The 23,365-nt window shown below is 42.1% G+C and overlaps 1 long non-coding RNA gene across 1 annotated transcript; it reads left to right on the plus strand.

Moving 5' to 3' along the window:
• The first annotated feature begins 2,173 nt into the window (after positions 1-2,173).
• On the plus strand, positions 2,174-9,893 carry LOC148054823 (uncharacterized). Its single transcript, XR_015706533.1, has 4 exons — positions 2,174-2,583; positions 3,829-3,939; positions 8,806-8,994; positions 9,120-9,893. It is a non-coding gene; the product is annotated as an uncharacterized LOC148054823 (long non-coding RNA).
• Positions 9,894-23,365: the final 13,472 nt, after the last annotated feature.

Below are 23,365 nucleotides of genomic sequence, written 5' to 3' on the forward strand. Positions count from 1 at the left end.
TATGACTATGTTTCTTAAATGCTCTCACATTTTACTACTAGGAAGCTTAGACTTAGTTCCAGCTACTGTTAGCATTGACTTACTAAAGAATTTGACTTTGGAAAAAGTAGAAGGGTATCCTAGAGCCTTACCATAGAATTACAGACAGAAAAAAAGATGTCCTAGCTATGGCAGAAGATAGGAGGCTTCTTGGTGTGGCCATCAGCCTGAGACTGAGGCTGTGAAACCCAGTGCAAGACTCAGTCTGTGGATTCACAGGCTTCTTGTTGCTAAATACTTTGGGAGCATAGGTCTTGGGAAAGGAAAGCCACCTGTTATGAAGCAGCTATATTGTCTGGTCTGCTTTTATTTGCCCACAAGCAACCACTGGAATAAGAACATTTATTTTGGAGTGGTAGTGATGGAAAATAATGTGGTAAGGAGTGCACAGTTGTGAATATAAATAAAACATTTCTGTGAGAAAGTAAGCACTAGATAGTGCTTCATATTATTAATAACTTCTAAGAAAAGATGCCATGTCCCGAGAGCAAAAGCATAGTGGGTTGTAGCCTGCTGCTAAGAGAACTTATCTAAATGTAGTCCACACAGAGGCTGACGATTGTTTCCATTTACTCTGTGAGTCAAATGTGTTTTCTTCCACTCCAGTACAGGATCAATTATACACATCTCTAAAAGCCTACAGGTACAAGCACCTCTAATGCAACAGACCACAAGGCACATATACATTTCTAATCTGAGGAGCTGAAGCTGAACTGAATCTGTATCTATTCATGCATCAGTAATACTTAGAAAAGGAGGAGAAACCCAGCTTTGCTGAGTGATGACCCGTGAAGGTTGCATTAAGAATGCTCAAAGTGTCATAGATCCCTTCCAAGCAGCACTTTAGATGCTCCAGTTGTGCTTCTACAAAATTCACAAAGAGAGGTGGCAAGAAGATTTTCTCTGTCTTCCACGAATATGTGAGCAAGCCAGCGATGCCCAGATGCCGAAGTGATTCTGAGTAAGAATGGGGGGCAGCAACACAGCACGCAGCTGACTGCTATCAGCAGAGCAATGTGGATGTATGCAAGGCCTAGGTTCCAGAGTGGGACACGGAGAAAAGAGGCGTCCATCGCAAGGAATGGGAGGAAAAGTTCCTCCAGAATTAGATGGATCGAGGCTTGTTTAGCTTTCACCCACACCCAGTACTTTTGTCAAGGGTTGAATGCGTATGGACAGTTTTTGCTTTGCATTCAAAGAAAAATTGCTTTTTGACAATTTCCCAAAAGCCCCAGGCATTTTTTTTTTCTAAAGTTAATGGTAAAACCCAATACTGGAAGGCCAGAAAGCAAAGCTCCTCCCTTAGCACTGAGAGACCTTCAGTGGCATGGAGAGACTGCAAATGTGACAGCAGCAAAGGAAGAGGGTTCTGTGATTGGAAGATGTCTTATTAAACAGAAAAACTACAGAAAAGTTAAAAAAATAACTCACTGGATTGTACATCAAAGTAGAAGCTACGGAAAGCAGAATTTTAAAAAAAAAAAAAAAAAAAAAAAAGCTGGTTTTATAGATGTTCTCCTTGTTCATTAATATCTGGCCTTTTTCCTGCACAGAGACAATAGCTGAGCCCTAAGCTGTTAGCACAGAATTTACTGCTGTTGATGATCAGTCCAGAGCAGCCGCTCCCTGGGTTCAGTTGTGTCCAAGTCAGGATTTTGAACTGTAAATAATACCTTTACAGTGGTTAGGCAAAAACTAAGCTTAAATGCAGGAGACAGCTGCTGTAGGTCAGCTGTGATAGCTGGGGAGGTGGAGAGATTAAGGTCTGGAAACTCCATCTGTGTGCAGTCTGTCATCAGTCCTGACCTTGAGGAGCCTGGTGTTAGTTAAGTAGAGTGACTCCATACCCAGGCAGGATGAGACACCAAACACTACTTTGCGGCTCTAGCTCTCCTATGTGGTAAAGATTTCTACAAACATCCTTAATCTCCAGGATCTATTATTTTCAACAGGTGAGGTGAGGCAGCTGGACTCTTCTGATAGCATTTATGCTAGGTAGTTATGTAGAAAAACTAAGGTAAATTGATCTGATACTCTGCTGCCCTGCGATAAGCAGAACAAAGAAAGCAAAGCAGTTATTCATCTTCAGGACCTGTTGGTAGGAATATGCTGGACATTCATGTTTTAAGCTCATTATACATGTCACAGGTATTTATTTAAATTGCAGAAGGATTTTGCTCACCATCTTTTGTTATCAATTCAGTTCAAGCAGCCAATGGGTATGTGAAGCCATGAGCTTTTGCCATTAATTTTACCAGCAACAGTGACTATTCTGTTTGCTCTCCCCACCACAAGTCCCATCTGAGAAGCCAGCTGCGTTGTGTTACCAGTTTCCATTCTTTCAGGTTTGGATCTCCTATCAAATCAGGTTCTGACTTGTCAGATCTTACAGAAGATTCTCCTCTGTTCATCATTAAAACATCTTTGTCCTTTTAATAGCAACAGCTCTGCTTGAAATCACTGTGGTTAATTTCTTTGCAACCGGCTCTCCTGGTGCTGGTTGTGTCAGCAGGATGGAAATTGCTGCTAAACCAGCAGTCACAGGTATGTGCAGTTGCTAAGGTCTGAATGCAAAGCTGTCTTAGTCCTCAACCACTCCTTCCTTATTAGCACAACAGAGTAGAGGCCACCTCTACTCTGGAAAATTCCCGTCCCACCCATGTGAGGTGGCACCAACCCGCAGGGGGTTTCCCAGGCAGCTGCAGCATCCCCCACTCGGCCTCTGCCCTGACTCATGGGGCAAGTTAGTTGATTTGCCCCCCTCTGCCTTTCAGCTCAGAAGACTCCCAGGAGATAAACCCCTGGGAGATGGGCTAATTTTGTCTCTTAAATGGCAACACCTGTAACGTAAATAGTGCCCTGCAGTGCCTAAGGTAGTGAGACCCCCGATGCTGCAGGGACAGGAGAGTTATTTTAGGCATGTGAATAGATCTATTCTACAAGTGCCCTGGTTAGCCACACTCGCTTAAGAATGCATTATTTTCTTTTTATCCTGGTAAATAGATAATAGGTAGATAGATCAGTTTCTCCTTTCATTCTCTTTCCTGTTGTCATTATTCAGTGTTTTTTCCTTGGTTTTAGCTTTAGACTTACAATCAGTGGTCCCAGGTCCTTCACACCTCTCTTACATTATGCTTTACATACTGCAAGGATGGGTGCTCTACGTTGGTATTGCATTTCTGAGTCATTTCATCATGTCTGTTTTGCCATGAAATCCCCTTCTCCAAAACCGAGTGCTTTTTCTTCTTTTTTCTCCCTGTGCCTCCTGCCTCTGTGGAGACCTGCTTCAGTTGTTAACCTTTCTCGATGTTATGCCTGAGAACAACTGTAATTTTTCTTTTTTTCTTAAACATTAAATTTAAGCCTTCATTTTTCTGTCTTCTTCCAAACTTTATCTGAGGCCAGCTAACGCACTCACTAAATCCTGCCTAAGGGTGCCAGTGCCCCTTCTGCCCAAGTGTGACTCCCAAGGAAATTCAAACCAGGGCCAACTTCTCTGTTGCCTTTGCCAACATGTTAGGATCAGGGAGATTGTATGTGGCAGGAATTTGGACAAGGTAAGACCCTTCTGGAGGAGAACCTAATTCTAAGCTGTCTCAGTTTAAGTCTGGACTTGCTCCACGAACACCATGTTCATGTAAAGCAGACTAGATAAGATCCCAAGATCCTTTTTTTAGTATATGCGATATTGAACATCATTTCTCTCATTGCAGACAAAAGAGATATAAAAAGACTGTTGTTGCGTATTTTCCTCCTGTGATTAATGCTGTTGTGCATTACTTGCCACAGGTTGCAGGTTTGCAAAAACAGACCCTGCTCAAGAAGTTTTGAGGGTCTTCCCAGTGGCATCCATACCTACGCTGAAGTAACACAGCTGCAGGATTTCCTCAGGATCTTCAGGTAAGTCTTTGCTCCCTTTCCAGTGTGGACCTTCTCCTGGGACAAAACAAGGCAGCGAGACAAGTGCCTCTGTCCCACCGGGCCGACTGCAGAAGCGCGGTAATTTGTGCTGTACGCAGGGGACACCTAGTTGGGGTTAATGGTCACCTTTGAATTTGTTTCGACAGGAAAACAATATTTATAGTAGAAGTGGGTTGACTGTAAACATAGTGAGAATGGTCCAGAGCTCATCACTGCTGTTTATTAATCTTTCAGTAGGCTAATTAAAGCAGCAGAACATGGTCTTGCTCTCTGCTTGCTTCCTACTATAGAGAAAGTATTAATTTCACCCTTAGCTGCAGGAGGACATTGGCAAGAGATGTTTGGATCTGAGTAGGTTTCTGGCTTTGTTTTAGTCTGTTTCTGAACATCTGCTGGGGTGGGTGGCTGCTTCAGGGGGGAGTGAAAATTAACTTTATTGATTGAGTAATTTCCTTTATGAAGGATCTGAAGGGGATGGCTGCCTGCAGAAATAATATTTGTTAAATGGCTGTATTTGGAAAATGAGTCAGTGAGAAAATAGCATGCAAATCCCCCAGCTTATCTCCAGCATTGAAAGAACAGGGACGTGCTAAGAAAGGGGGAGAGATGCTGACTTGGAGATGCCAAGCTAAAATGGCCTTAACGGGAACTTTGTTTCATTTTGAACTGAAAAATCAATTGGGAAAATGTTGAAACGGACCATTTCAAATGCTAAAACTTTTTCCTAATGAAAAAATTTGCACCAAAGTAATTGTCCACCTGCAAAATATTTTTAAGTTCACAAGTGTCCACTTATGCTGGGTATTTAAGATTTTGCAGCTCTATCCTTTACCTGCCCTCACCTACTTTTTCTAGAAAAAAGACCTAACAGAGAACACAATGATGCATTTAAGGTATGAATAATAAAAGAAAGGGAAAAGAAATATCTTTGTGTGGTATGAACTACATCAGCATAATACACAAGGCTGGCGAGGCCCCAAAAAATTAAAATAAAGTATCTCTCAGACAAATCCTTGGGTTTCAGACAGCTAGGCAGCAGCCCATCTAATTAGCTACAGTTACGATCTCTTTAGCAGCTTTGTCACCGCTGACCTTTCTCATTTACTGTGAGTCTTTGTAGAGGACATTTTCTACAGCCTTTTGTCCTGGCAGCTGGCTCTTTAAACCCAGGAGCAGACTGAAATAGTTTCTACCTTCTACCAGTTCATGGGTTTCTTGGGTCTCATTTTCTCTTGTGTTCCTGAAGAGATGCCATGGCCTCTCCTGGCTTTGTGTCGATGTGGGCTTGGAGTGACTGCTAGGGAAATGGTAATGCTTGTTACTTAGAAACCTTGGGAGAGGGGAGAGGTGGAAGGGGAGAGGAGACAGGCAGCAGTCTGATCAGAAATGCAAAGTTACATCTTTGCTTTTGTCCTTAGCCCGGGGACTGGGGTGGGAAGTGGTAGATGAAACAATATGAAATCTGGTATTCACTGAGTAAGCTTTTAAAACTCATGTATTAGACTGGGAGGCTGCCTGTGAAACAGAATAGCTCTGCACTGATGCAACAGAAATGTTCCCTGCCAGAGCTAAAACCAAAACAGCTCAGCACCAGAGAGGGGTTTGCAGTAAGATGCTGTGGGGTCCGGCAGCCGCTCTGGAGGTGCTGTGGGGACCACTGGGCTCAGGACTGCCACATCCTGGGGAGCCCCCGAGCTACACTAACAGCTGGGAAATGATTTGAGGCCTTGGGCTGGAAGGTATAAAAGGTTTACAACAGCGTTACTCGTTTTCACTGCAAATGCCTCCCCACCTTACCGTGCGGTATAGACACCTCTAACATCAGTAATACTCCTCTTTTGAAAAAGCATGCAGCAAGCAAAGCAAGCCATCCAGGTATCTGGGGCTTTGCAGAGCAAAGCACCGGGAGGGACCCGGTGATCTGGCTGTGCCCCTGCGTCAGCACGTGTCCTCCTCTCCTCTCTTGGTAGGCACCGCTTTGCCTCACGTCCATGCTCCTCTCCATGAAACTGTTGTGCAATCTGGAGACAGTGGAACACAATCTTTTAAAAATACTTTTATTTATCATCATCTGATACCAACATTATTTTCTTTCCCCACTGATGCCAGATAAAACACATACTACATTAAAGCAAATGAAAAACTCCTGAGTCTCATCTGTGACAAGGAGTATTTTCCAGCCCACCTGAAAACTCTTATCTCTGGAGTGGTTTTGCTGTATAATTTTTCAAAGATCTAAGTTCCAAAGGTTATTACAGGACACCAGTTGATCAGAGCAGCACTGAAGTATAGCGCTGCAAATACGAGTGGCAAAGGGAGGACTGCAAGGTGTGACACATGCACAAAGCAAGCTGCAACACAGCAAACTATAATGGGATGTGTGCGGGTGGCCCTTCATTAGGGGATGGGGTTGTCACAAAGACAAAACATTTTAAAAATATGACTCCCTACATGTCAGAGGACATTAACTCTGGGTGTGGGTTTCAGCAGCTCTTTAAAAGATGATCCTCCTAAGAATAATATTTAAACCCTCTATTTAGAGTAAGGGTTGTGTTCTGGCCCTGGACTGCAGAGCATTGTTATGCTTGTTGTATTTGCCTTATTAAAAGATGCATGTATCACCCTCATGTCCTAGTGAAATACAAATTAGGTTATTTCCTTCTAGCTGAAGCTTCCTCTATGTCTTAATTGGATGTATTTTAATTTGCCTTGTGAGGTTGGGGAAGAGGAACATGCTGTGCAGAAAATCCTGCCCAGTCCTGGTCGTGTAGGAGGTCTAATGAGCGGGCTGCTAAGATTGTTCCATCAGCTCCCTTGATGGGCCCCCGAGTCCCCATTTCAGTACCCATCAGCTTGCAGAAGAGAAAATGATTAAGCGTTGCATAAAAAGTTTGCACAGTACTTACAGATGGATGCAGATCTGCACTATTGTATGTAACGTAACACAATTATTTAAATGGCCAGCATGTTTAGAAATTCCTAAAGTCTTCCACTTACTTTTTTCCACAGGCAGCATATTCAGAATTCAAAGTAGGTGTTGCTAGTACCCTTTTTATTCTAGCCACATTACCTTGAGCTGCACCCTTTCTGTTAGACGCTAGCTATATATTAGCTAGCTCCTGCACTGGGGGTGTCTTAGGGAAGTCAGACAAGTATCAGTTCTGATCATTGCTCCAAAATGGCAAACAATCTGCTTTGGCATTGGATTTGGTGTAGAGGATAGAGTCAGTTACACCTGTACGAAGAACAACGTCAAACACTGGACTCACTGCATTTCCTGCAGTAGATTTGCTCCAGCTTTGTACGGACTTCAACAGTGGCACAAATGACTCTTGTTGAGTTGACCACAACTGGTTCCATAGGCAAGAAGCAAAATCCCACCTTTTTTTTAAAAAAAAAAACACTTAAATGTCTTTCGTCCTGCCCTCTGGTGTATTTGGGCTTACTTCCAGTAAGTAGGAAGACCAGCAATACTTTTTTTTTTGTTTTAAACAAGTGCAATTATTGAAAAATAGATTAATTTAGTGGTAAGCCATTAAAATGGGGGGCTGAGGAGGAGACTGAGCATATTTCAGAGGAGAACATAGCTAAGGGGGGTGGGTTTCTTTATCCTGGAGCAGAAAGACTTGGGAGGATCTAACTGCTGCATTCTGCTACCAAAAGGAGTGCTAGAGAGTTAAAAGAGGTAATTTCAGTAAACAGAAACTGCATTAAATACTAAAATTCTTTGTAGGCAGAGGAAGAGGGACTGTCACTGAGGTTACGCAGTACTGAGAATTAGCATATGCCTGCGTACTGGTAATACCTGTTCACTGCTAGAAGAAAGCCAGCTTAAGCAACGTTCATCACATATTCACTTCTCGGACAATATCTGGGGTTTTCAGCATTCTTGCGATTTCTGAACACGTATTGTGTCCTCAGAGTTGCTGTCCTGACAGTGGGTGGGGAAAAAATAAAAAGCTTCAAGTTAGAAGCCTGAGTTTCAAGGGAATTGTAAATGTCTCAACGAATTTCAGTGGATCTTTAAGAGAGTAAAATGAGAGACTACTCCAATGCGTCTGTGTAATCAATTTCAACATTTATGACTCAGACTATGAAACATGCAACGCTGAATTATTCACTCTGGGCCAAGAAGAAAAATAAGGCGGTGAATCTTATCATACTGTGATGTGTTATTACAGGACAGCGGTGGTATGTTGAACTTCTAAAAATCCTGTTAGTGTAAATTAACTGAAAAGTAGCAAAAGGTAACAAACTTGGCTTTTGGACATATACAATTTAATTTCATAAATTGTTTTTTAAATTGCACTTTCCGCAAAGCACAGGAAAAGATGAAGTGAAAATACGTATATTTGTGTACTGAATCAACATGACGTCAGATGACAACTGTTATTTCTGTTGCTTCAATCTTTTCCACACAAGACAGTAGGGCTTACAGGACTGGCAGGGTCACAGCCTCTCCAGCCCCTAGGCCTTTGCTATGGATGCCTGAAGTGGTCATCATTTGACACCTTCATAGTAGCCTACAAAATTTAGGATGTGATCTAAGCCCAGCTTGTGAATATCTGTTGGCATTTCTTCAGAAAGATCATGCCCTGAGACAACCTTTTTGCAGTTTGACTAGCTCTAAATAACCAGACCTAATACTAACATTGCTTGAAAAGAAGTTATGGGGGAAAAGCACTTTTCAGCCAAAAAAGTAACTAAATCAGGTATAAGACCATTTCACCCAAACTGTAAGGTCAGTGTAGCGCTTGTATGTATTGGCTCAATCTGGAAAGCATCATTATTACCATACTAATTTTTAGACAAAATCACTGATTTTTTTTTTTCCTAATATTTTAGATTAGCAGTCAGAAAGCCTGAGGAAAGGGTCGTGCAAAGTCTACATGCTCAGCAAGACGTTGCCTGGATAATTACCTGAGTGAAATGTCCTACTACGGCCTTCAAGCTTCAGGGAGAGCCTGGTCCTGGCTCTGCCTTAGGGATGCTTCCAAGGTCCGTTCCTTCACGGATCGGGGTATGGCTTGCTGGGTGAGTCAGACGTGCACCCCTCCCATAACAACGGGTGGTTACAGCCCTTAGAGAGAAAGCAGGGAATTTATATTCGGTTCTCTTCTCAACCTGAGAGAATTTGAATCCACGTGTTCTATTTTCAGGGCAACCACTTATCCTGGAAAAACAGCCTTCCCCTCTCCTTTTGAATGTGTGCCACCAAACCAAAATTAATTAAAAGCAGAGAAAGCATGAACACAAAGAAACAAAAAGCTGCAGGGCTGTAGACTAGAGCTTAGAGCACTCATGAGGAAGAGGGGAGTTGTGAGCTGTGGTTCCTGCCCTCAAGATGAGTTGTGTTGGCACTTGAACACTAATATATGCAAGCATTTCTGGCAGCAAAGAGAGTTACCAGAACTCCCTGCTTGCACTGGAGTGCCCTGAGCATGGCGAGCGCTTCCCTGAGCAGTGTCACGGCTTCAGCTGGCGGGATGGGGAGCGTTGCCTCACGGAGGATGAAGTGGTCACCTAGTGACAAAGACCTCCTGCTCAGAATCACAGCTTTCTTGCCTACAGGCAGAAGCAGCTAAGCATCAGGCTGATAATGAATTAAGAAGACCCCACCTCATCCTCTGTTCTACAAGAAGACAGGAGCCACCATGGTATCTGTCTGCATCTCAGCCTTGGAAACCAGCTGCACCGTGGCTGAGTGATTCCTGCCAACCGGCTGAGCTAAAGCCCTGCCTCTGGGTGTAGAGCAGGTTGAAGCAGAGCTGGATGCTGAGCTCTTCTGCTCTGTCTGAGCTGAGACAGTTCTGGATGTATAAAGTGGTGCAGCTCAGGGCACCTGGGCATTGTGAAGTGGAAAAAGTAGATATCTGTCAAACTGAGTTTTCTCCAGTACTAGGAGGCAACCAAGCAAAGGGAGTCTGGGATCAGGTACTGGAGTCCCGCATAAGTCCTTTTTGATGTTGCCTTGTATCCTTTTTTGTTTCTTTTTTTTTTTTTTTTTTTTTTCAGGTCTGTTGGTCTCAATTCCCTCATTGCAAGGACCTTAACAGGTCTCTGAAAGGATGAGCATTTCAAGGGGTTAGGTATTAGTGCAACTAAGCATAAGAAATGCCCTCCAGTATAAGGAAAAGCTAGTTTTAAACCTGCTTCCAGTTTCTCCGTTAATCTAAAGGTTGTCTGTTCAAGAAGCTTCTGACGACAGCGCTGTTCATTTTAGTACTTAGTGATACTAGCTGCTTTTGAGGATGTGTAAGTTTGGCTGTAATGACTTTTTAGTCTGGACATGCTCAGCCAGGACATGTTACTGGAAGAGGGATCAGCGTTGGCTCGCTCCTGCTGCATTGGCAGGCGTTCCCCATCACTGATGTCTGTTTTCTTTGCTGCTGGAGCCAGAGAGAGGAGGCTGAAATGAAAGTTAGGATTGGCAAGGAAAGAGCGAGGTGTAAAAATGTGAATTTCAGCATTCTAATCACAACTATGGTTATAATTAGTGATACGGCAAAGATAAAATATGCAGCGTGCCTGAGGGACCTATATATCCAACTGCTCCTGGATTGCTATCTGACAAGTTAATTAACCACAACAATGTTGAAATACATTGAAATACATTAAAATACATTGTTGAAACACAATCAGAATGATTGCTTGGGACTGGACTCACTGTTCTCTCATCATAGTGACATGGAGGGAGAAGAGAGAAACTTAGAAACTTAAGGGAGTAAAGAAAGCAGTGAAATGCGGGAATTATTTCTCAGCCAGAATGAAGGAGTTCAGTCTAGTAAACCTGCACTACAACTGATGTTAAAGATGAGCGAGCTTCCTCCCAGTCACAGTCCGAACTCAGAGCGTGCTTAGAGCACTCAGGCAATACGGAGGAAGAGGAAAGAAGTCTTCCTCTACGGTCAGCCCACTTCAAAATAAATTTTTGTAAAAGACCTTTCCTGGTTTTACGGGGGTTTCTTTTCTTCTACTTCTGTTTTCTAGTGTCTTTCATTTTCTTTTGCCCAAGCGTGGGCACTTCTGACTCACCAGGCTTTCCGTGGATGGCAGAACAAGAGCGTAAGCAGTGGAATGATGATGGAGCATTTCTTCAGGGTAAGCAGAATGAGGCTCCAAATTTGGCTTACTAAATGAATAGCTTGCTCAGCTGTAGGTGCTCAGGTACGTAGTGCTGAGTAACTACACTTAGATACGTCATTATTGTTTGGTGTGTGCTGACAGATTCTGGTGCAGAGGAATTAAATCCTTTATCCAAAGGAGAAAAATGCAGAGGTGGCTATAAATGACAATATTTCTGTCTTGTGTGAAATGCTGATGTGTCAGCATTTGTTCTTGTCCTGTCTGCTTGGGACAGAGATGTGAAATAATGAACTTTTTTTTTTGACGTGTAGAAGATGTCAGTCATGTGGAAACTGTTTTCTGGAAAATTTCAGATCGGTTTCTATACTGACTACACCTACAAGGACTTGGCAGGGCACCTTGACAATGCTTCAGTGGCATTCCGCCACACCGGCGGCCTACGCTTGCTCACCTTTTGGTCTCTGCTGAGTGTACTGCAATCCCCCTCCCTCTTGCCCCAATGAAGATGGACTGTTCCAAGATCTATAAGTTCAAATTTGAACTGGAAACCATAACTCATGCAGGGAAGTTGCCCACTGTTGAAACCATATGACTAGCAACTTGAAATTACTAAAGAATTACAAGTGAAGTAGGAAGTCTTGTAAGTGAATTGTAGATCCCTAGTCAGACCCAGCTTCTCTCCTGTTGCAGGTAGAGCTTGACATGTGTGGCTTGTTGGTAGAGAAAAGGCATATCTGTAGAAGATGGCACATCAAAGAGATCCATCATAATTTTCCTTGGCTCTGTGTATATACCTTCATTAGAAGGGTTTTTAAAAGATCCTTTCAAAATTTCAACTTCTTTTCTGCTTTATTAGCCATAGAGGTGTATTTGTGCTTGGTCTGATGCACCTCTTGTGTATCTTGTGATTTGCAGAAGTTTGCTATTAAAGGAGCTGCTTACAGAAACTGGCAGGTTTGTGGTGGAGGTTCCTTCCTGCGTGTGAATGTCAGGGCTACCTTCACTCCTGAATAATCGATGAGCAAATGAGAGCATCTCCTCTGAACTGAAAATTAATTGTAACCAAACTTTAGGGAGTCCCAATGATGATAAACAAAAACAAACCACCTTATAAAAATGCGTGTTGAATAAGCTAATGCTTTCTTCTGCTCAGAGATAAACATGTCTGTTTAATCAAAATCTTTTCAATTGTACTGCTTATTCACCCGAGAGCACCGCAGCACGTTCTCCTACCCTCACCACAATTCCTTGTTCTCTTTCAAGCCACTAATGCCCCGTTCCAGGAAGAAATCTGGAAGGAGGGCATGGAGGGGGATTAGGAGGCCAGTAGAGCCATACTTGATTATTGCAGGCGGTATGAAAAGGTCACCGCTTGCTTTAACTTAGCTCCTTTGCAAAAGTACAAAATGTCACCATGATTTGAATAGATGTTTATAATTATTGAGAGAAAAGAATAAGACATAGTAGATGTAGCTCAGTGTACATTTTCCTTTTAATCTATTGGGTAGTTCCAATTGAATGAGAAAAGCCCACAATGTCGATAGACCAAAATGAAATTTTGGCGCAAAAGCCACATCTTGCAGTCCTTAATCAAGCAAATCTCCTAATAATTCAGATGGAAATCTTGCTGCAGGAAGGATCATTTTTTGGCAACAAAATATAAGAGCTACAGCAAAACAGGAATAATTTTGACATGATTTACTTACTTTCTTCTTTGTAAATGACTTTTTTCTTACTTGTGCTTGTAACAAGAAATCTCCTCCTTCCTGCACAGCCACAGAGCCTGCTTTAAAACCCAAAAATTGTTATTGGCCTGTTTTCAGCTGCTTCTCCTGGCGTCAGTAGGGAGATCTGGCTCTCCCTGAAATGCATTAAAGTAGTGGATATGAATGTTATAAATACATCAAGAAATAAAGACATTTCTTCCAAATAAGTGAGCAGCAGCTCCTACCTCAGCAGACACCCTGCCACCTCCACTCAGCAATAGGCAGAAGCATGGCTGTTTGGATAGATGCCCTTCTTCTGAGCTGTTGTGTTCTGTTCCAAAGCACATCTATTATTTCTAAAGGATTCAGTCATATCAAATTAAATCTAAACAAAGGAAGGTCCTGACAAGTGGAACTAAAAAGCAATATCATTTTACTACAGAGTCAAAAATAAATCAAATATTTGCTATAATTTTATATTCCCTATGCAGAAAAAATGCTTACTATTCAGGCACGATGACTGGGTTTTTTTCACTGTGCTTTCATATTGAAGGAGATGCAGAGGGTAACCCAGGACATCAGTAAGTGGGTTTTCTTGTAACATGAGATTTTCATGCAGCACGCATACAAGCAAAGCATTTGTGTGCAACTCGGCACAAATAATCCTGCAAAGATGATCATACTTTGTTATTGATGGAAAGATGATAGGGCTCCTCAGCTGCACAGAAGCAGCTCTCCCGATGGTTTGCATTAGTTCATATAGAAGGCATCCAGACTATGTCGCTAGCAGACAGCTCTGCCTTATTAGGATGAGGCAGTTTTCTTCTCAGAGCCTGCGCTTTCCTGGGTTGCACAGGAGCCTGATGAATGGGTAGATGTTATACCAATCCGACTCTCACTTTTTTCCTGCCAAATTGATTATACTGTTTTGACATAAGCTAGAGCCCCTTTCCTTAAGCTATATGTTGGCATTTCTTTTAGTTTAAATATGTAATTTTCTGTCTTTGGGAAGGCATAGATTGTGTTCATCGCCATCTGTGGGTGAAAGCTATATTCTTCATATGTTTAGGTCCACATAAAATACTAAAGATGTGTATGCAGGAGGGAGAATTTCTACCTGAACCTCTTCCTTCCTCAATCTGCCAGCAGTGATTTTTCATGTGGGAACTGCCCGAGGAGCTGCCATAATATTATTAAGCAACTGTTATTAAGACTACTTGAACCAGTCAGCTCTGGGGCTTGAATGACACTGCGAAGTAAACACGGATATAAAACATCGGGCGCTGGAATTTTGGCATTAGGCACCAAGTCTGTTTTTTTACACCAATAAATTCTATACTTAAAAAAGCTGCAGCAGAAGAAACAGCTTCAAGGAGACTAATTCTAGTCTTCCTCTTCCCTAAAGAAACTTAACATGGTAAACATGATTTTTTGCAAAATTGAGCAGGGCCCCGTGCTTTATGCAAGTGAAGGTCTTGATCTCCCCTTGCAGATGCTGAAGATATGCTTAAAACGTGTATCTGCAGGGCAGCTGGTCACTCGCGCCCTTCTTCAGGTCTGTGGAGCAGAAACTTTGCCCGGGTGCAAGCCCTGGAGTCTGACCATGGGGCAGCCCAGCCCAGAGTCAGATGTTCAGTTACTGGGAACTGGCAAAATAGTGTTGTTGAACTTTACTCTGATTTGCACCATTTGATGTAGTCTGGCCCATAATGTTCAAGCAAGAAGGTATCCTGATATTTGTCTCCAGCTTCAAATATATAGTTTTGCTGAAGCTGACAAATTACTTTTGTTCATTCTCTGGTCTAAATTTGCAAACAAAGCAGGACTTTCTGAATACTCAGAAAACAACCGACAATATTGTTCCAGAACAGACTTAACCAGGTAACTCCTGCTTTTAGAAAAAGAAGCCAGACACGAGGCTGCATGAAAGGTTGGACCAGATGAGCCTTGAGGTCCCTTCCAACCTGGTATTCTATGATTCTATGACTACTTGGAATATTTTCTGAAACCATGTTTGTCAGTAATGGCTCTTTCCAGTAGTAAGCGTGGGCTTTCACAGCACCGCCTTAGGAGCGCCTCTGGGGTCAGTGTTGAGGAGGGCAAGATTTGGAGTCCCACTGCATTGAGTCCCACTCATTTTACAGAAATCACAAAAGAACAGTCAGTCACAAAATCCTGACTACTTTCCCCAAGTGGTTTAAAATTCTTTCTGTTGCTTAAATTGCTGTTACAGCCATAACTAACAAAATAGCAGAATAGAAAAAAACTCCTCTCACTCCTCCGAGTCAGAGGTCCCAGAAACTGCTCTGGGGGAACCCAATCACTGCTATAGCATTTCATTTATTTTTCTCCAATAAACTGTCAGTTCCAGAAGGAAGATAATGCTCTTCTAGACTCCCAGTCCAATAGGAGATTCATTTCTCCTAAGGTTTTCTATCAATTCTCTTATCTAGATTTTTTCCCTTACTTTATAGCTTTTGTTTCTGTAAGTTCCCCCAGGGACATCCCACAATACTTCCTGCTCTAGACTCTCACCAAAGCCAAAGTGCACTGCAGCTACACCCATAACTTCCTCAGACAGATTCCTGAGAGAATGCATAACCTCCCTTTTTTTTTTTTTTTTTTTTTTCTGGCTTGCGGTAGCATGCTTAAGGCTTATAAGCATTAAACCTTTTAACACTTTCTAAATTTATGCCACCAAAGAGATGAGCAGTATGTAAGAGCCCTAAATTGCATCTATTATGTTGCTCTCTGTTAAATATACTCGAGAGTGCAATGCCTCTCACCTCACGGAGATTGCACTTTGTATCAAAGACATGTACTTTTAATTAATAAAAGCTGAAAGAAGGCCTCAAGCAGAGGTGTTGTCTTGTAAATCATTAAATTCTTAAGTCTCAATCTGCAAAAAAAAAGACAGGTTTAGACTACTACACTTGTGCAGAACCTCACTACCTCCTCTCTCAAGGATTATAGCCTTCAGCAAGAAAGAAATGTGCAAAGGGTGTGAAAACAAGGAAATCAGAGGTGAAACATAATGCTGACCTGGCTAATGCACCATTTCTTTAAATATGTATGTTTTTATTAGCTACTAAAAGCTTATTTCTCCATTGTAAAATATTTACAGTAACAGTTTCATTACTGTGACAGAAGTCTGCTTCCAGTTAAATTTGTAAGACTAACAAAAGCTCGTTATAGCCATTTTTACAATGATATCTGCTTAAGATATGCTTGAAAACTGTCTAAAGTTTCATCCTTCTTAAAGACCATCCTTGGCTGTTCATTATACTTGTTCCCCAGCTCCTCTTTTCCAGGAATTTCTGTATAAAAGCAGGGTATTAGTTTTGAGTTCCTTGTTGTGGGTTTTCCCTTAACTGTGTAAGGGAGAAATGACTTTTTTCTTTTTTAATCCTCCGCAATGTTGGTTGGAAAACTGTTTTGGTTTGAGAATGTCTGTGTTTCATCTAAAAAGAACAGATGATAGTCAGAGAACCTGAAGACATCTCAAATAGTTGCCAAAGTTTCAATGTCTCAGAAAGAGTCAGAGTAGATCCACTATAAAATGTCTTCCATCTGATATTTGCCTTCTTCAGCCCTGCAAAGGGTTTAATATACCCCCTCATGGTTCTCATGGAGCTGTGCATGAGCTGTATCAGAAAAACTGTCTTATCAATTACAAGGTTTGGGGTTTGTTTGGGTTTTTTGGTTGGCTGGTTGGCTTTGCTGTAAATAGGTTTGCATCTAATCTTGCTTCCATTGGTTTTAATGAAAGAAATGGCTGCTAGGGTTGATCAAATGACAGTAGTATAATTCCTACCATAATGGAAGTCAAGCATTAGAAAATATAAAAATTAAAATCTAGGGGTCCCTGAATAATAAAGAGAGGTATTTAGCATAAGATAGATTTGTGATCCTATCTGTTCATTTTTGTACTAAGCATCCAAATTCTGTAAATTGTATTTTAGGTAACCGTATTGTCACCTGGCAACTTAGCGGATTTCCCTAAACAAAGGCTTTCACATTTGGAAACACCTCCAGAATGGCCAGTTTAAAAGCAGTTTCAGCAGTGTTCATCTCTGAACTGATTTCCACAGTATCAGATGCCTGGCTTCATAGCTTTGCAAATTTTATGTTTGAGAACAAGGACCAAATTTGCAATTAATAATACCTTTCTTATTCTGTAAACCAGAAAAATTAACACCTCACAGGTAGTGAAATGAATGTTTCTGTCCTTGCATCGCTGCAGTTCTTGGCACAGGGTCTGCTGGGATGGAGGGTCTCTGTTCCAGGAACAGTCCCCCAGCTCTTCATCACTGACTTGTAACGGTTTGGTTACAGTCTGGTCCCACCCCATTCTTTGAATGCGTTTGGGGATCCAGCTGCCAAAATCCATCTAAGTCCCCTGTGTCTGAACAGTGACTGATGGCTGTTTTGTAACGCCTGGGTGCATAAATGCAGTCCAATCTTTGCTGGGGCCATGGGATGCTGCAGTGCAGCTCCCCATGAGACAAAGCCACTGCCACCGTGAGCTGGCCAGCTTGCTGTGAAACCTCAGTCAGCAGAGATGTGCAGCAGAGATGGCAGGACATGAAAGCAGAGAGAATCACGTCAGTCCTTCGGAGCTGCTGTGACAGGAGGCGCATGCTACCCCTCGTGCTGCAAAGGCTGATGGAGCTCTGCTCCAGTGCGCGTCTACCACAGGAAGAAAGGCGTAATGGCCACAGTGCTAGTGCTGGCGGCCAGCCGGAGATATCCACTGACCGCCATGGCCCTGCTCACCTCTGCCTCCCTCCAACACATGAACTAGGCTGCTAATGGAAACAATTTACAAGGCAATAATTTTTAATTGCTGTCACTGATTAACAGTCACAAACCCAGAGGCAGAGCAGAAACTCACCTGTTATTCTTCCAAGAAATAAATACCTCAACCATTTATTTGGCCTCGCAGTAAAAAAGAACCTGTTACGAAGATTTATCTGAAATTTTCTGCTTGTCTGAGCAGATAGGTGGTATAAAAAGATCAACACTTTCTAACAAAACAGGGCAGGGCTTTCATTTTCATTTTCTAAAGACAAGAAAACAATCTTTGGCTTTGTAGAACGAAATGAAACAGAGAGAGGTGGGAATACTGCCTTTTCTGGGTCATTCTTTCAATATTTTCAAACCATTTTCTGACCCCTCCTAAACTGATTATTTTGCTATTTAGTGTAGTCATGATGGTGGGTAGGACTAGAGGACTAACTGGATGGCATCTCCTTGTCCCTACTGCATTTTTAAGACCCTTTAGAGAGTTTTCAGAACACACTTCCATCTCATGTAATTTGAACAGATTTTTTTCCAGTAAGATTTATGACGTACTCGATTTTAGCTCTATTCCTTTTGCAAATGACAAATTATTTCACTGTATTGAAAAGTGACATTAGAATTAGCACCAAACCCCAAAATAATCTGAGGTTTTCTGGCAACCTGGGGAAAGCTGTAACATAAGACAGGGAAAAAAAGGTTTTCGTATGTTACTGACCTGCTCAGGGCAACTGAAGACTGGCATGGCCTCTGATGTAATTTTATCCCAGGCTTTGCTTGGAAAGTGATGTCCGACTACACCCCTGATGAAGCCTGAAGTGCAGTACACTAAGCTAGCCCAAAACTTGGCCAGCTTTGCCTCTGCTGTGCTGGAAGGAGGGACAGGACTGATAGCTCCTTCACTGCGGAAATCCTTCATGCTCTAGATACGGTAAATTTTGGTTGAAGTAAATACCACTTTTTAACTGTGGCACTCCTCTACTTGTGGAGCTGCTGCATGAGAATCTTGGCTGAGGCCAGAGTTAGTTCCTTTAGCTGTTAAACTTGACGTGTTAACTTCATGTCTTTCTAACTCTTAAACGCAAGCTACCAGTACTCGAGTCAATTAGATACGGAGGTTTATTTGTGCTGTTGTTCATATCTGTTGTGATACTTCCTTGGTTTTCTAGGCTGCATGACAGGAAGGGAGAGGTAAAGTCTGTCTTTCTCCTACCCGTGTGTTAGCTATGCCAGGATGGGACTAACAGCACCCAAAATTAGTGCTCCAATAATGCCTGCAAAACACTTTGTCATCATTGCTTCGATATGTTGGAAATTATTATGGGCTTGAAGCAGAGATTCAGGGCCTGGGTTTCCTCTTCTTTTTTCTACATCTGCTACACAAAGTCCTTGGATTGTGAGAGTGAATAATCATCCCTAATGATCTCTGCAGACTTGTTCCTACTTGCCGCCTAGGTCCTTCTAATGTCATAGCCCAGCACTGGATTAGTGCCAAGATTAACATGCATTTCCTTAACATGGGGAAGTGGGACATCACATGAATATTATCTTTGAATTGCCTCTGGCTGTTTTTGCCAGCCATCTGTCCAAACTGTGCAACAACAGTCATTTGTTTAGGCTGAATATGGTGCTCTGGTTCAGATCTGTATCACTGTTCCTTGCCATGGGACCTAACTTGCCCCCTCCACTCTAACCAGCACAACCCAGTACAGAGCTCTCTCAAAACATGTGAAGTGCTTAAATCAGGTTTTTGTTGTGTGTCAGAAAGAGAAGGCTTGCTCTCTGAGAGAGGCTTGCTCCCGAATGGCCAGCAGCCTAGGCCAGCGAGGCAGCAGACCCAGGGCAAAGCAAGGGCTCTGCCTGACAGGGAACAAGAACTTGGCCCAGGCATCCCACAAGTGCCTTGAATGCCAGGCTGCTGTTGTTTAGAAGGTTTCTCTCTGTATTTATACCAAGTGGAGAAGGTTTTTCTCTCAAAACTACTCTAAAAAACAACAAAAAATAATCTACCTTTCTTTGGCAACTGGTACCTAAGAGCCTGGCAGTTTAAGTTGCCCTAATAACATCTATGGGAAGTAGGGAAGGTCTGTTTTGTCACCATTTTACAGACCGGGAGATGAGAACAACCATCCTACAACCTAGCCCTAATAAAACAGAGCACTGACACAGCTCTTCTAGTTGAACCAGGCCGTGCATCTATTGGTCTTGTACCCTGAGCAGCAGAGGCTATGGGCAAGCATGCTAACTACTGAACCCTTTATACCTAGTCTCCCTCTGTGGTATACCCCGTCTGGCTGGAAGACCTTTCTAACTTTGACCCCAGCCCATGTAACTGATGGAGTCTGGATCTGGCCTCTCATGTCTGAATATGGATTCAGAAGTCAGGCTTGTATATACATTTTGAAAAGATACTTCTCAAAACCTCCTAGTAAGGCAAGCTAAAAAGGCTACAATTTCTACAGGAAAAAACACGAACTATGCTTTTTAAAGGCCTAACTATAGTGAAGTATAGTAATTGCCAACATGTGTATCTTATTTTCAAACTGTAATCCAGCCAATTTCGGTTAATAAACTGGATCATGTATTTGTTTACAGTTCTCATTGTTTAAAAGAGAAGTCACATTTATAAAAATCACATACATATGGAAGTCACTTTATTCATGTCTTATCAGTTGTTCATGCTTTTAGAATAATCTTTATTCCAGTCTCACTGAAGCGAGAATTATTTTAGTTCAGAATCTGATTAAAGAAAAATTAGTGAAACAAGTTTGTTTGCTAAGCACTGCAGATGAAGTGAGAATTATTTCTGTCCAGTCCCAGATCTATCCTGGGGTTTCTGTTGATGTACAACACTGGTATACTCTTTGCCTGCCCAAAATCTCGGCCACGTGCCAGGTAAGGCTTTGCAGCTGCAGCTGGGTGACCAATATCACCTTATTTTCCTCGTTTGTTCCAGTCTTTCCCAGAGTGAGCACACATTTCAGGCATTTGACAGATCGAAGTGCTGCTGTCAGCCAGCACAACCTTGCAAACAATGTCTTTCAAACGCTGCTCTCCATGTTGTCCAGATTGCACCGTTCCCATGCAAACTAAGCCAGATTAATGACTTTTTAAAGTCTCCATTACAAAAGAGTAGAAGGTGTGTACATAGGAGTTTAAAGGAGCAAGGACTTGGTGCCAAAACCAATGGCAAACTTAACATCATATTCAATTGTTTTTAACAGTTGCAAAACAGAATGTTCTCTTTTCCAGTTCATTTAAGTTTTATGCCGGGCTTAGCCTAAACTATGATTGCATTAACAGAAGGAGGTAAATAGTGATGGATTTTCTGCTGAAATATATACTTTTTCATTGTTGTGCTTCAGCTTTCATGTGAAGAATCATTTTCATTAATCTAGTCTTTATTGAATTAATATATTTATGGTCCCTGTTTTCCTGTATTTCGCAATCCCAAAATCAATATTTAACCATACAAAAAGACTTTTTAATATTTCTGCCTGTTGTTGCTCCCCTAACTTCCACATTCCTAGCAAGCAGATCAACTGTGAGATACCCTTATTCCCTTTGAGCGGCGCCTTGCTTCACAAATAGCTTCACTAACGTCGGTGGTTGTCCTTGTTATGTCTGGCAGCAGCTATCAAACCGCGATTTATCAGCCCAGTGAGATTCTGGCAGTTCCAACAGGGTGACTAGCCTGACAGAAGTACAATTGTTCATATCGTTTATATGGTCACAAGCCCAACAGAAGCGGGATAAAACGGAGGAAACTTTGGGAAGGGCTAGGGTAAAAGCTAAATAGCTGTGAACACGGATATTACAATCTGGCCCTCAGTCATAAACAGTGCTGTCGAATGCTGCAGGACTACTGCAAGTGTTTTGTGAAGCAAAATAGAGAAGCAATTTTTTGCATTTGAAGATCTGTGCATACCAGGATGCTTCATACATACAAACACTAAGTTTGCACCCCGACAGCTATCTGCAGATACCATTTCAGCTTTGTTGCAGAAATTGTTGCAATAGCTTGTATGGACAAATGGAAATTATGCCTTGTTTTTTCCAGCTACAGTGTCATGAGGGATTTTTCTTTATAAGGCTTAATCCTACTCACATCATGTCTCCCCAAATCATCCTACCTGTTTTGCTATTTCAGAAGAACCACCTTACGAGCGTTTATTCTTGTGTTTGCTAAATAATACAATAAGACCTCAATTCAAATGCAGAGGTAATGCCACAACATTTCTTTTAATTTCAGCTAGTTTATTGTTTCATCGTGTTTATTAAGTGTTTAAGAGGCCGAAGTCACTCTCGTAATAGTCAAGGAATGGGAGTTAGTTAAGATCCACATCTAAAACTAATAAACTTGTCAAAACCTATAAGGGCTGATAATAAACAGCAGGTTGTTTTGTGATGATAACTCCATCCTTACAGAAATCTGCACTTCATAAAACTGGAATTGAACTGTTACTCTTATATGTCTGATTACTGTGAATGAGGACGCTAGGCACCTGGGAGACTGGCTGTGGGAACAAGTAAGGGCATGCAAAGCCTTTTAGTTCTCCATCAGAAAACTCAGTGTGGAGGAGTAAAGGCCATATGTAGGTATTCAGGGAAAAGCTGCCTCGAGTATTTGAAGCAGTGAAGTGTGGTTCTTGTGAATACCAATTTTAGAAAGTCAAAATTGATCCAGGTCTTTCAGCTCAGAGGTTGGAGGACAAATAGTGGAAGTCTGAAAGTCTGGCACTTTCTTCCTTGGAGGTGTTTCCCCAGCTTTGGGCTGCTTAGTGACACAAGAGTAGTCTGGAGAAATTATTGCCACTGTTGCTCATACTGTTCACTGCTTTTTGGCTGCACTCGTCTTACTTTATGCTGCTCTGGCAACACAGAGCAGTCATCAGCCCTTAATGCTCTCACCTGGAGGATTATACCAGCAAGTGGCAGGCAGAATCCCACCGTGAGTCCCCATGCTGTTCTCTGGTAGGCCATTCCCAGCAGCTTTTGTTATTTGAGTTCTCAATGTGAGGGTCCACCTGGATGCTCAGCTAGACTTTGAGAATCGGGCAGAAGCTGATAAAGGAAGAATCTCTTTCCTGATTGCAGCTAATGAGAGATGGGCTGCTCAAGGTTGAGTATGTAAGCAAAGTAAAAGAAGAAGGAACTTCAAAGGGTGAGATGAAGAGCCTGGACTTTGCCTTACATTGTGTTTTCCTCAGTGTGCACAGTGCATGAAGGAACTGTAGCAGGAGCCTCTGAAAGTGTGTCTGAAACACTGACACCCCAGGGAACAGGTTGTACAAGGTTGTCTTGACCTTGGCCAAGGTACATGGAAAAGATTTACAGCTTTGTACTGCATGTCTTTCCATTTGATCAAATGACATAAGTGTTGGGTTTGTGAAGTTATTTTATTACCTCTGGACCCATTAGATTGTGAAGTGAATACAGGTGGAGGGTTGATTTTTTGGGTTTTTTTTTACTCTGACAAGAGAAGCGAGGTCTAGTGGAAACTCTCTAAGTTTCTTAACTCCAAACATGTAGGTGTCTAAGCAGAGCTTGCTTCCTTGCTCAGGTAATACATACTATTTCAAACTGACCTGGAGGGTTAAACATTACTTTGTTTATGGATACTGCTATGGGAATTTCCAGTATAGAAATTGAAGGTGGCTTTGACTTGAAGAGAAAGGGAAGTAAGGATTAAATTTTAGCAGTCTTGCTTTTTTTTACTAATGAGGCCATAGCTGGTTAACTGCAGGGTTTCCAAACCCTGCGTCTCTTCAAAGTGTGTCACTTCTTTATGTGGAAGGCACTAAAAAGTGAAA

Source organism: Nipponia nippon, unplaced genomic scaffold (genome assembly GCF_047370975.1).
Source record: "Nipponia nippon isolate SJK-2023a ecotype South Korea unplaced genomic scaffold, ASM4737097v1 scaffold_3, whole genome shotgun sequence".
Classification (NCBI taxonomy): domain Eukaryota; kingdom Metazoa; phylum Chordata; class Aves; order Pelecaniformes; family Threskiornithidae; genus Nipponia; species Nipponia nippon.